The sequence below is a fragment of the Fulmarus glacialis genome, unplaced genomic scaffold (assembly GCF_000690835.1).
Source record: "Fulmarus glacialis isolate BGI_N327 unplaced genomic scaffold, ASM69083v1 scaffold8799, whole genome shotgun sequence".
In the NCBI taxonomy this organism is placed as follows: domain Eukaryota; kingdom Metazoa; phylum Chordata; class Aves; order Procellariiformes; family Procellariidae; genus Fulmarus; species Fulmarus glacialis.
The window spans coordinates 1-15065 of record NW_009235178.1 but is presented as its reverse complement, the minus strand read 5'-3'; positions in this window follow the sequence as shown (position 1 = coordinate 15065).

Here is a 15065-nt window from a genome sequence, read left to right as displayed (position 1 = left end):
TTATTCTAGACAAGTACAATATACAGTTACTATGCTACATGCTTTGGATTGGAATCTTTTTAGGCTGGTGTGAAATTAAATCCATTTTTAAAGCTAGATATTTATAATACATTGTAATACAACTGTCATCTCAGAAAGGCCATTATATCACTTACAAAGAGGGTACACTTGTGAAATTATTTATTCTGTTGGGTGAAGAGATCTCCTTAAACAGAAGTCTCAACTCATTTCAATAAAATAACTAAGGTGTGAAATACTCACCAAGTAAAAAAAAAATTCTGCAATAGGAATTAAATTACTGCAGAAGTATTCATTTGTAGAAACAATATTGTATTAGCTAATCTGATTATATTGCCCAAAGGATAAAAAAAAAATATTCAAAATATCAGAGCAAAATCTTATGTCCCCCTTTGTATTCTATGTTGTAGAAAACTATCCCTGATAATAAACTGAAAAGTTAATTTAAGTTGTAATATAAACAATATTATGGCTCTTGTATACTTTATTTCTTTTGTGCTTTATGTGATATATAAAATTCTTCATATTAAGCTCATTCAGTGTAACCCTGCTTTTCCAAAGTACAGCATTTTTTACCTTTAGACTATTATTTTGTATTTTAATTCACTGATTCGGAACCAAACTCAACATAAAAAACTTGGTTTTAAGAAGTTCAAACCTTGACACAAGATTGCTGTAAAAAAGCCGGAACTAGAAAAGGAAAGGGTAACATCTATCTGTTTCTTTTTTTGCAAATGAAGAAAGAGCTCTCTCAGATTTTTATTTCATAATTTTGACTGTAGTTGAGAAAATTTTGCATTTGAATTATATTTATCTTTAAACTTTTTCTTGCTATGGCAATGTAAGACCTATTACTGTGATATGGTCTCATGTTAGTTTTAATTGGGACTCAATTTTATTTACCTGATAACTTTCCTCCTTTAGTTTTGGATCCTTAGGAAATCTGATAACTATTTTGATATTTTACATTATTTCATCTACAATTTTTGTTATTTTCCTTTTTACTCATAGTTTCTCATATCAATCGTTGTCTTTAGAAAGGATATGACAGAAAATTCATTGTTAAAAGAAATGTTAAAAGACAAAGAATTACGATTCTGGAATTTTCTCCACACTTGTAACCCCAAATCTTTTTAGGGGTACTGTTGCAGTATCAGGGGATTGACTGATATAGAAAAGGATGTCTTGTTTTGGCATGGTGATTCAACATTTTGTACTGTCTGCATTAGCCAAGGAAATCATATAAACATTTTTAGTCTAGAGTATAGCTACTGGCTAAAAAGAAGGAACATGATTTCTAGCTGCGCATGCATGTGTTTTCAAACATAATTCCTGCATCTGGAAGTTCAATGCACATGAAAACATCATTATTCATTCATATATTCTTTGGACTGTATTTTTGTTGATGTGGTATCACAAATTATATCGTTGTTCTGTTGTCATGCTTGAAATGTTCTTATATACACATTTATGGTCGATATTTAAAGTTTTTCTTCAAGTTTTACTGATCTTGGTGTCTTACTGAATATTCTTGAAAGAAGGTGTGATGCTGTTTTATTGTGAAGCATTGTGGCAGGTAGGCAGAACATTGTTACTGAATTTTCATGCGTACTAAATTTTTGTTAGAATGTGCAAGTGGGAATAAAGCAGTTGAGTTCTTACAGCTCAAGGTAGTATCAAGCAACTAGAACTAGCCATGTGCTCATTGTAGCAACTGGGGAGAGTTAATCACTTTTTCATATTGCCTGTTTTATTCAAGATAAGGTGGATGGTAGATACATTGGTTCATATGCTGTTTGTTACTGCTTGACTTCTGAACTATTGCTTCAACGATGCATTTGATGTGTTGAGGGGCAGTTCCCTTTTACTGTAAATCTATGTTCTGACCATTTTAATTTCTTTAGCAACACTGAAACATTATTACTCTCTGTGATGGCAAAGAAAATTACGTAAGCATGTTTTTTAGGAAAGTATTTATGTTTCTTTCCATGAGAGTGGTTCAGTGTGTTTCCTTATAACACTGGAGACCACATTCACATGCTTTAGACTTGCCCAACTAGATCCAGAAGGGCTTCAAGAGAGCCAAGCTAAAATAAGAGAAACTCTTATCCAACAATAAAATGGGACACAATAAAAGACTCCATTTTAGGAACTTACAATGTACTGAATATTTTAAAAATCTACTTCAGAGAGTGTGGATTTATCACAGATGCAAAGGAGGCTGTGGACCTGCTACAGTAGCAGGCAGTACTGTGTGCTGTGATGACATGACATACCTGTCTACTTACCCTTCATATCAGGGCGGGAGTTCACATAGAAAAGCTTTTAAAAATAAATTCCGATCACTTGAATCTAGGATATTTTCTTCATCTCAAATGAACTTTTTCATTTTCTCCCTTATAATTTGGCTTTTCTTCAAGTAGTCTGGAGTTTTAGAAGAAAATCTATTGTATTTGTTGGCAGAGAATATAAATTTTCGATTTTAATTTTTCATTTTATTTGAATCCTATTTTTAAATGCTATCTTAATGAGATCAAGTTAGTGCAGTACTTAAAATGAGAATTTGCTAATCTTTGTAATCATTTCAAAGTTGACTACAAGAGTTATGAATCTAACTATGAAAACTTGGTATTTTTATGAGTCTAATTGGTCTCTTGATTGTGCACATAAAATAACATCTATATTTATATGACAACAGACAAAATTTTTCTTAAACTTGACTTCCATTACCATAAATTTTCTTAAAATTGGGAGGGAAAATTTTATGAACTCTTTTTACACATCTATATGGCATTAATATTCCAGTATTGTTGCTTATTTGTCTTATGGTAGTGCAATCCATTAGCAATAAGGCTACACGATGTGAATCGCTTTCCTACTACTGTGGAAGACATAAGTCTCACACCAATGATCTAGTGACAAAAGAGATTGGTTTTAGCAAGTCTCTTCAGCTTTCTCTTTCATGAAGAGCACATTCTGTACTTCTAATGTGGACCAAATTTAAAATATTGAGTTAGGTAAAATGGAAAAGAGGCAGAGTGCAACAGTCATTGTATCTGTTGATTTTGAGAAATCGTTTTCAACAGCCATGTCTTAGCTCTTTTCACAAAGGCTTTTAATCAGAAGGTTACTTGGCTTCAGAATAAGTTTCACCTGTGATGCATAGTAAGCAGATAGAAATTTTCATAACTGTAATTGCCAGACAAGAAGTTATTTTTTCACAGCCAGCCATAAAACAAAGTAAGAAAATTAATAGAATGACTATTCTCAGTAAGTGGCCATTTTTAATGCAGAAGTATAGAAGCAGAAAAGTGGACTTGACAGATAGTTGACTATACCTGTATAATAAATCCTGACTCTAATGAACTTAATGGTCTCTGCCTCATTCCCCTTAATGCAACAACAGCAGCTCTAATGCCACAGTCTAATACTCCATCTTGTTTTACACTCTGGAATTCCACTTGCCAAATGCAATTATATAGTCTGTCTTTCCCTTGTCTCTCTCTCCCATCAGGTGATCTAGCATGAGGTGTATAAATTTTGGGTGCTGTTTTGTTTTAAAATGTGGTCATTTATTTATTGCCTTGGGGTATGCTGTTCCTCTTGTTCTTTTGAGGGTTCTGAGCTAAGGATTTTTACGTTTGCTTACTTGTATAGTAGACTTCTTTTGAAGAACTCAACTCTGAAGTCTTTCCTTTACCTGCAAGGAAATTTGTGTAGTTTAGTCATGATTATTAAGCCTTTGTATAGGATTTATATACCCAGTTTTATACATAAGGGGGGGGGTGGTGTTCATCATTTTATTCAGTATTGTTTTATTATCTCTTTTTAATTTTATTTCCTCAAAAACTGAGAAACTCATACTCATGCTTTCCTATTTGTTCTCAGTCCTGAGGAAATGGTTAAATTTTTCAGCTTTCTTTAGGGAACTGATAATACTGTATAAATATAGACAGGCTTCTGTCTTTCTGCTTAAGCCTTTCTCTAGAAGAGGAGTAGTTTTCCCAGGCCTGCCTAGTGCTTTTGAAAATATGACAAGTACATATCCTTTTTAAAATCCTCTCTTCTGTTAAGATTTTACTGCCTTAAAGCGGAGCTTCGGTTGATGTTAGGTAGAGAAGGATAGAGGTCAATCAACATAGCCTGTGATGATTTAACTTGTAAATAAAGTCCTTATGTAGTCTGACTATCATGAAACAAGTTAATTATACTGAGACAATTCCACATTTTGGTGTTGAGCTCTGGGAAAATATTCCTGCTCAAGAAAGATGCTTTAATTCATAGAGGCATGTGTACTGTGCCTTAGTTTGCATTCCTCTATTGTTTATATGCTAAAGCTAGTGGTTGGGGTTTTTTTTCCCACCAAATTTTTGTAAAATGTCTTATACTAGAATCTTCAAAAAGTGCAGATTCTGGTTCCAGAATGACGGGAAGATTTAGAATGGTGTGAGATAACTGGGCTGTTGTTTGCATGTATTCTTGGGTAGATTTTCCTTCCCTAATTCCTCTTTCACTCAATCAAAAGATAGTTGTAGCGTGTCCTTTGATGATTTGACATCTCCTTCAGATTTTCAAGCCAAATATAATGCCACATTTATTCACTGTTTATCCTTTTGCTAGTGGTGTCCTTTTGTTTTGCTATAGTTACACAGTTGTGCCTTAAAGACATTGTTTAAACAAGATTTGAGACTAATAGAAATGTTTTCATTATTTTAAAATATTTCAGGATAAAGTCTAAACATTTGTTTGCAGGGCTTTACAGAGTGGTGCCAAGCCTTATGAACTTACCCGAAATTTTGTGTCAAATGTAGGTAAACATTTGGTAGCTGTTAGAAATTGTATTTCATTTTTTATGTTCCTTCTTCTTTGTATTCATTTGGTAACTGGATATTAATTTAATACAAATAAGATTTTTGCCATATTTTAAGGACAATATTGAGTTATCATAAGGCTTTTTTTCTCTGGTGTTTCCTATGGTCAACATGAAAAAGAAAGACTCTGCCCTTTAAAATGGCCTTGAATCTTGAGTGTTCCCTAGCATACTGAGTGTTTCTGAAAGCTGTTGACAGCCTTCAGGTTGTAATTAAACCAGATATTTTTACAATGATCAACAACTAATTAGATGGATGTATCTGAATTGAAATTGGTTTATATGGGAAGCCCAAGATTTTAAGAGCAGCATTTTGCATTCACATGCATATACCACTACAACATAATAGCTTGACGGTTTCGCCCTTAGTGGTAATTGAAGTAGTGTCATGCTTTGTGGTCTCAATGTAATATGAAACAGGACGGTGTTCTTGGGTGTACAATCTAGCAAGAAAGTTTATGGAGTCCTCATTAACAAAGTTTACTTCCTAGTTACTTAAAAGATATTATTAGATATTTTAAAATAAATCAGAAGAAAATGTTTGGAAACCCAAGTTATGTTTTTTAACAAATACAAGTATATAGAAATGTATGATTTATAGACCTGTATCTATATATATTTGTATAGGGATATGTGCTACCTATGAACTGAGAAATTTCCAATGTACCATTTTAAGAGAAAATTACTTCTTTGAAATACTGCAAATAGAAACTAGATTGAGGTCCCAATTTAGAAGTTAATTGACATTTTTAATTACTTTGTTGTTTGCAAGGATTTTTTTAATAGTGCCGTATTAAAAAGCTAGAAAAGAAAATAGAAATTATTTCACTGCTAGTCAAATAAAATATTGAAGTTATTGTAATTAACTAAGCAATAATTAAAATGTGCCCGACACATTTTTATCGGGTTCCTAACCAGGTTACAACTCAAAATAATGTTTTGATTGGTTGCAGCGTACCTTGATAAAATAATGCTGTTCTTGAGACACATCTCTCCCCATCTTCTCCTTTCAATGCATAGGTATCATCTTGAATTACTTCAGTTTTCGTATCTCCTTCATGTGTTACTTCTTTTTCCTCCTTGCCAGCTTTCAGCTGACTTGTCTTCTCATCTAAATGCTCACTTTATTTTTTTTTCTCAATGTGTGATTTTTGTCAACATTATTTTTTTATATTACTCGCTTTAATAAGTCAGACTACCTGTGTTTTACTTGCAGCTTTCTACCTTTTTTCCCTCTCTCACAGAAGCATAGAAAGTGTGCAGCCCTTTTCAGGGAGGCTGATGAGCCCAAACAGGATGTCTAACCACTTCTCATAACGGGCTGAGCTCCCATAATGAAAATTACACCATTGTCATTGGTTATGTCTTCCAATGTTAGCTATGCCACTGTTTTTTATATATCGTCATACTTACTTGCATTTTTACAGCAATATAGCATCGACTTGTGCTTCATATGTGATCCACTATAGCTTCCTACGCCTTTGTTAAACGGCTTAACCTGCATTGCTACTTTGCCCCCTGCTGAACTGTTATTTCACGCCATTGCTTTTATTCATTTATTTTATTCAGACCCATATCTGAACCACTGTTCAGACCATTCAGACCATTACACTCTGGTTGTTCCACATGCATCTGCATCCTCTCTTCATACTTTGCTCTCCTTTAGTACCAAACTTTGATTCTCAGATCACGCATCAGCTTTTTTTTTTCCAAGCTGTATGTTTGTGAGTACCAAAGCATACTCTCAGGAGCACTGCAGAATGAGTGCAGCCCGATTTCATTCCCTGTTTTGTTTTTTACTGCATATTTGTCATTCTGTACTTCTGCTGGTCCATACTATCTCTTACAGCTGATAAGAGATTTATAATATCATACGAGCAAGATGTCAGTCAGTCTTTGTCATAGATTTCTTCTAACCCAGGTATGGAAAATCTTTTCTAAATAGCCATGCCTACTTTTTAATCCACTTTGTCTTATTGAAGACCGGGTAACTTTTAATTCTTTTCCTACAGTGTAAAGATACATGTCTTTTCCAAAATCAGGATGTATAAACAGACTTTATCTTCCTAGCTCCATGCTTTTGGGCCAACAGCTCTGGACACTTCATAATTCTAGAAAAGTTACTGTTTCTGCTCCCATTCTCATGGCAAATTGCACATTCTGTTCTTGTGGAACAGGTCGAGCAATTTATATTTCTCTTTCCATTTTTTCATAACTGAAGGAAGGGAACCTTTTTCTGATGCTGATTTCTCTCATGTTGTAGACATCAGTAAAGGCTGCTTAGATTATTCGTCAGTGTTCTTTGGGGTGCAAATAATGGTATCTCTATTAAGAGGATGTAAACCCTTAGTGAGAAACTTCATGCTTTATGGAGACCTAGGCTTTTTTTCTGTATTTTTTTGTTTGGTTTTGTCAATCTGACAGATTTTACTGTCTGATTTGTTCTTTCAACAGCAGAAACTCACCTGACTTATGTCTGCATTCAGCTTTATCTGTTCCTTACCACAAATTAAATTTAGACAGGAGTTTCACAAACTTTTTTTCAATGGCTGTGCCAGCTCACCTACTCTCCATCCTCTACTTACTGCCACATGCTCCTTTCTGTCTCCACTTCTAGGCATACATAAAAGGAATCTGTGCTTCTGACTTTTATCATGGTTTATCTGTAAGTGGGGCAGGTATCGTAACTTGGCTGTAGCTCTTTCTTCAGTGATGATCGACTTTAGGCCTGCTTTTCTTATTGCATGCCTACCAGTAGAAATGGCCTTAATTTAACATTAGCTTAGGACTTAAAATCCTTTCAAAAGCATAAGCCTATGCATTTCTACTTGGTTTTGAATGTTTTATATCAGTTGTCAAGCCATTAGTGAGTAATGTGACTACATTCATGTTTTTCCAAGCAGGTCTTACATATAGGTATTCATATTCTTTGTTTTCACTTTGCAGCTCAGGGTAGAATATTTCTAAATTGTGGTCCTGCTAGGAATTAGAATAATAAGACTTTCACATTTCATATTAAAATATATGCATACATAAAAATTAAGATGCTTAGGGAAATCAGTCTTTTCAGATGGATCTTGTCACGGGTTCCTATTATCTACGGTGCAGATTTCACAAATATGCAGAGATTATACATGATATTTTACTGACACAGGCTTGCCCTCAAAGTTGTCTATTTCAAAACTATTGAAATCTTGATTATTTGCTTCAAATAATGGATTATTTTCCTGTACATGAAATAGAAGCCTAGCTGAAAAATTCTTGTCTAGAAGCTGTAAGAATGCCATATGATATTTTTCTTAATCCAAAAAAAAATTCTTATTCTCACTTAGATGGTGCTCTTTTATCTGTGTGTCATGTTTTCCATTTGAAAAAAAAAAAAGTACTTAAAGTTAGATTTCAGTGTTTTTATTAGGGCACTTAGAATAAATTTCAAAACATTCAGTAACTATTTTTAAAGTTTAAGAAATTTATTTACAGTGCAAATAAAGATTTAAGAGCTATACTTAAGGTATCCATTCTCAAAATTGTGGTGGTTGTTGTTACCTGTCTTTCTAGTTTAAAGTTCTAGAGATGTGTGTTTGAAGAAATTCTTTTGTATATTTGTTGCTGAGACATTTCATATTTATCCATTTGCTACTCACAGCTGTTTTAAAATTCTATTTAAGTAGTAGAAATCTCAGAAAAGGAAATTACTTACTTGCAAATTATTGTTTGACCTTCCTTAATTCAGAAGTCTGGTGGGTTATAAACCACCCAGGGACAGTCTTATCATATTTCTGAGATAATCTCCCTCCATAACATAATAATATTACAAACAAATTGGCATTTGTAATGTCAGAAAACTGTTATGAATTAAAGATTTGAGATTAATCCAGCTCAAATGACAAGATTTACATAGCCACATTCATCACAGTATTGAGATGGTGGCATTCTATTTCCTCTGAGAACAGCCCAAACCAGCATACATAGTTCTGAACCTCCAAGCCTTAGCCTTATTGTACCTCATTTAAAACCATTTTTAATTATGATTAAGTAGAATAAAAATAGCAAAAACTTTTTTCTGTTACAGTATATTTCTAAGGTAAATGCAACAGTACTTATCTGCACAACAGGTGTATAGGGGTTTTTTAATTTATTTGCATGCTACTAACTTCTAGTAATGTGTAGAAATTAGGTAGTTTTCTTTCATGGAACAGATGATCAGAGGCAGACTTGTTTCACGCAGTGCCTAGATGCTAAGAATTAATTATGTTCATCATAAAATTAATGATGCTTCCTTTCAACTGTTAGATTCTTAGCTGGTTTTTGTTTCCAAGATCTTTGAAGACAATATGCTATGAGCGATTTGAGATCATAGGACTATTTTTTTCTTTAACGGGTTTAATACTATCATCACTAGTAAATTATGCCCTAAAATTTTATCACTTCTTCATGTCCATTTCAGTGACAGCTTACATTAATATTTTGCTTCCTTGCTCTTTAAGAACCCTGTGCCTCCAGTAGACTGCTAAATAATCTGTATTACTACAAAATATAGGGATCACAGTTCTAAATAACTTTCTAAGGAGTCAGGCTACTTTAAATATTTATAACTTAAAAAGGGGGCAGGAATGTTGTTTATATTTAAACTTGTCAACATACGTTCAAATCTGTCCTGTATTTTGGGGAGCCATCAGGACTGAGCTGTGTACTTCCAGAAGAGGAAGTGGAAAAGAACAGGGTTTTCTTTAGTTCTTAGGAGCATAGGAAGGCCTGTTGTTGCTTGCTTTAGTAGAAGGTTGAATTCAAAGACCTTTCTATTTAATTTCTTTTGCTTGAATGATAGGAGGAAATTTTTGTGGAAAGAGATGATCCTTTTAGGTCCTAGCAGGCCTGGAGACTTAACCACACACAGGGTTGTCTGCTTAGCCAGGGGAGACTAGATAGGACTTCAGAGTCCATTGGCATTATTCTTATTTGGCTGCTATGATTTGTTAGAATAACATAGGCAGTTGCCTCTTTTTCCAATGCTGCTGAAAGATAGTAAATTCAGAGATGATTCAGCAGTGGTGATTTGGGAACTGAGAGTTGCAACACATGAAAAAAAGTCCTGGAGTCATCACTGACAGTTTTCTAGACCCGTTGGTTTTGTGTGCAGCAGCATCCAAAGAAAGCCAAGAGCATGTGAGGGCATCCTCAGCTTGCGTTGACAGAACAGTGTGTCCTGGCCCTGTACACGACCTTCGTGTGTCCACGTCCTCAGCACGGTAGCCGGCACCTCCTGCCTCCCCACTAGTTCACATATGCTGACTTACAGAGAAGAGTCAAAAATCTTTGTAAGACTGAGCATGCTCCTTATGCAGAGCAGTGATAGAGCGCATGCTGAAGGGCTGCAGAAACACACAACTTAGCTCCCTGAGATGTATGTTTTTTAAATTGCTATTGTTTCAGATCAAAAGGGTATAGTCTTGTTTCCATATACTTTTTTTTTTTAATTTTTACTTTCTAAGAGAAGACAAGAATGATCAGGATCAGTTCTTGTACACTCAAAAGATTTCATATTTCAAAATTAAGCAATAAATGTTATCAGCACTTCAAGAGGAGTTAGAGGACAAGGGCTGATAGAGGGTAGTGTAATTAAAGATGAAGAAAAGCATCTGAATTTTCAAGAAATATCACTAGTTTAGCATACAAAGATTTTTTTTTTAAAAAAAAAAAAGACTGTTTTCTCTTTTTCATTGGGTTTTTAGCACTGTTGGCCTGTCTTTGAATTCACTAGTGAAAGCAGAACTATTGAATATGCCATGGCTGGAATTTATGTTCATGTTACAGAGGCACCTGTAGCTGACTTCCACAAATCACATAACTGCATCAATCCCAAGTGAATAAAAACAAAACAGATTATAATTGCTGGAATAGTAAACAGATGGCTTGAGAATTGGACATTCTAACCTTTTTAGAAACCATTAGATAAGATCAGTAAATGCCTGTTGTCTAGGAAGTTAAAGGGACCTCCATCCTCTTGCTGGTGCAGGCGGTGGTAGTTGAAAACTCCAGGAGGATGTACACTAGAGATACTCTACAGCCTAATTCCAAGCTCTACCGAAATAGGCTTCCTGGCTTCTGGAAGTAACCTGTAGTTCTTCCTGAAGGGAGGGTTGCTGTATGAAACATTGCTTTCTTTGGTAGGAGTGTTTAATACACAGTGCACCTTTCACAAGCAGAGTGGAATAAAATTTAGAGTAGAATCTATTGATGGATCTGGCTGGAGAAATTCAACAGCTTCTATTTAATTTTACACCTTAATTACATTCTCTGCTTTAAAAATACTATTTAAATACACCATTTTCATACCTTGTTACATAAACAGCTAGAAAATAAATCACTACAAGTGAAAGAATGAAAAGCGAGATGAAAGACTAACTTCTTCTTGGGTTAACAAATACATTAATGTAGATCTCTAACCGTATTATTTTCCACTTTATTTTTATCAAGGTAAAATTTCCTAAAATACTTGAGCTTTTTATGTTGATGTTACTCATACTGGGGAACTAAAAAAAACCATTAACATTTTTCTTTTCCTGTTTTTATGCATTCTCTTAAAATGCCAAACTCCCAAGTTTCCTAGAGTTCTTCTGTAAGAGGTAAATTACTGCATGACAGTTACCAGCATATACTTCAGTTCTAGTTTTGCAAATTCAGTCCTGCCTTTTACATCTTGTACACAAACCTGTACAAAACCTAAAAGATAAGGAGTAGGAATTCCCTCGGAGAGGGAAACCATTATAGTCGACTATTCAGAAAGTGCTAATTGGTAGTGTTATAGCACTCTGCATTTTGATTTGCAGTCCAAGCAAATGGGAAGGAATTGCAGTCATAATTAGTGACCTAATCCTAGTATGCACTCTGTTATTGCTAGCAGCATTGTTTGGAAAAACAGGCCATAACAATGTAGTACAATTCCTACTTTATATACAGAAGTAACATGCCAAATGATTTAACAAGCCTGAACCTTTAGCTTTTTCTGTCTGGCACTTGCCCAGCATTAAACAAAGTTCATGTATCTACTGCTTTAAAGACAGTAGAAATAATGTTCTTTAAAGCACTTTGCAGGTATATACTACTTCATAGTTTGCAATTTCTTGATTCCCAAGACATTTATGTTCCTTTCAGATAACAACAACAACAAAAGAAACCCCAAACAACAAACCCCAAAACAAAACTACATTCCAGCCCTATCTCTTCATTTAGCTGATTATTTCTGTTCATTGCTAAGAGTTTTAAGTTTTGCTACCTGGCCATGCCTGGAAAGCACATAAGCAGCAGGGGTGAGGAAAGCTGCAAGACTTCAGAAGTCAGCCCTAGTGCCATCTCATATGTACACAATCCTATGGTCATAAGAAAAGGCTTTGAATTTCCTCACAGCAAGTGAGGGCAAAGGTTCAAGTCTGAAGAGGTTGTAAATTCAAGGAAGTAACCTTGCGGACTAAAGTCTTCTCTGTCACCTACACTTGCACTCTGTGTTTCCTACGGGAAGGAAAACACCAGAGCAACAAGAGTGTGTGCCAGCCCGATCTACTTTTACAACACGGAGAGCACAGCACAGTCAGGTTCTGATCTCGGTGTTTCTGGAACATAGTGCAGTAAAACAACAACAAAACGCCAACAGTATAGGCAATCTGCCACCACCTCATCTTACCTCCTATCAGTTTGCTTGTTTGCAGGGGAAGAGGAAAGTGTACTAAACTTTTTCTCATTTTTTCCCTCTCCCACCCCCACTTCTTTTCTCACAGCACACTACAAGTGAAAGTCTCGGAGCCGCAGAATTCAATAGACACGAACACAGAAAATGAACATTTGAAGTCCATAAAGATGTGCCTTAATCAGCCCACTGAGTGGAATCTGAGTTTTTCAGCAGCATCTCTCGCCAGCTGTAAAGTTTTTAACCAAAATCTCAAAAATGATGAGAACAAATAGATTGCAGCCGTTCTTGCACTATTATTTTGTACATTGTTCCTGATTTTTTTTCTGCTGAATAATAAGCATTTATTACATTGATCTTGAAACAATCTTGTGTGATTTGGCTTTATATTACTACTAGCATTATTCATTTTGATGTAGTTTTTCTTTTTTTAAATATAAAGTTTTGCATCTGACCATCATGAAATTCTTGCAGTACAAATTTATAGCAGAATCAGATGTTCCCCTTTAATAGTATTGTGATTTTTCTATGTTCTATAATAAGTTTAATTATTATTTCCCAATTTTATTTTTGTGCACGAAAGTTAATATATTATGTAATTTGTGGCATAGGTCACCATGTAAAGATTTATGGTAATAACAATTCAAACAAATCTGTAACAGGTGGAGACCGACTACCTCGAAGCTAAAGCAGTAAAAAGAAAAGGTAAATTATCAGAGATCTCCTTCACAAACGGATTGAAATGCATCGAACAACCAGTTTGTTTCTGCAGTATGCTTTCATCTTCATTTATCTTGAGAACTTTTGTGTGACAGTGCTTAATGACCGTAATGTCTAAAAGAAAGGCCAAGCCTGCAGGAGAATCTCTTGAAAGATTGTCATTTAACAAATCTGTATCTGCACTTTTTGAGGTTTCTGCTAAATGGTCTTTCTTCCCCTTTTGTTTTTATGAATTTATGCCTGCCACCAATTAAAATGGATGTAAATGCTCTTCCTATTTCATTTTTTTTCTGTGTACTTTGGAAATTCAATGTAAACATCGAAATTTTAAACTCCACTCAGAGTAGTAGTAAATGGTTGTAGCTGACTACATTGTAGACATTCCATGCTTAGATCAGCTTCAGCAAGGTTCATGTACTTCATTCATCAAAACTTTATTATTAATAGAGCTATAACAAAAGTGTTAGAATAAAACCATATGATGTATTTCTCTTTCCTGGAGTCATACATTCAATAGCTAGAGTAGAGGTTTCTTAATTCAACTTCTTAAGAAGGTGTCTGTCCTTTACTTGCCAAGAATTAATTTTCCAGAAGGAAATTTCCTTAGAAGACAGTGTATTTTATAAAACAAAGATTTTAAGAAAGATGATAATTTTAAGTGAATCTTTAACAAAATGAAGATGCAATTCTTCTTTACAGAGGTTTGTTGGTTTGCAGGTGCAATCCAGTAACTGAAATAAAGACTGTTGTGAATTCTGGTAAGTTTCACAAGATCCCACAAGGATTTTGAGTCACTGAAGTGTCAGTGCAGAACATGATTAAAGGATGAACATTCATCATCACACCACATTGGGTAGAGGGTCTTTACATATCTCAACTATTTAATGCATTTGGACACTATGGGGCAAGAAAGCCAAAAAAGGAATTAAACTTCCTGGGGAAGAAGCACTGAAGTTGACTTCAGCGGAGCCCCCCAAACTATAAGGAACAGTAAGGAGTCAGGGCTATCCAAAAAGGGACATAAAAACAGTCTTACAAGAAGTGGAACTAATGCAGCCGGTATCTTGTTCATGTGCCCAAAGGAGGAGATGCCATGTGGATTTTCTCATTTCAAAGACAGAGTAAATACCAGAACTCTTCTGTTACAGGTGTGTCTCACCTCCAAGCAGCTGTCTGTTTTCATTAACTTTTAACAATTATGATCCCTTCCTTTGTGTCATACTGAGTTTCAATTGGCTAATGAGTTCAAAAGTTTTCAGATGGGAGTCAGATCCAGACATAACCCAAGCTCACTAACACTTCTCTAAGTCACACAATAAACAACAAAACTAGAAAAAGAAGTGTTCTTGGTGCAGCACTCACCCTTTATCTTGAGATAGCGACCAGCCAAAGAAGACTTACCAAGAGAAAATCTTTCAGTTTGTAGTCTGAAGAGACTGATTAGGCAAGCAAAAACAATCACAAAACTGGTTTTAAGAAACAAAGACTAGTGTAGGAATAAACATCGGATCATTTTAAGTTTCACAACAAATAGCATTTGTTGTCTATTTTATCATTATTTAATACGGAATCAAGTCTTCTAGTCTAGGTCTAGTTTGGTTCATGCGCTCTGGACACCCTGTTGTATTTAGCCAGCAAAAATAGAGAGGATGCACAGTAATTGATTCAGAGCAAAAAAGAGGATATTTTTAAGTCAATTAGAATATTTTAGGGATTAAAATTTTATCCCTTAATTAAGGAAGTTAGGTAGAATCATAGAATCATTAAGGTTGG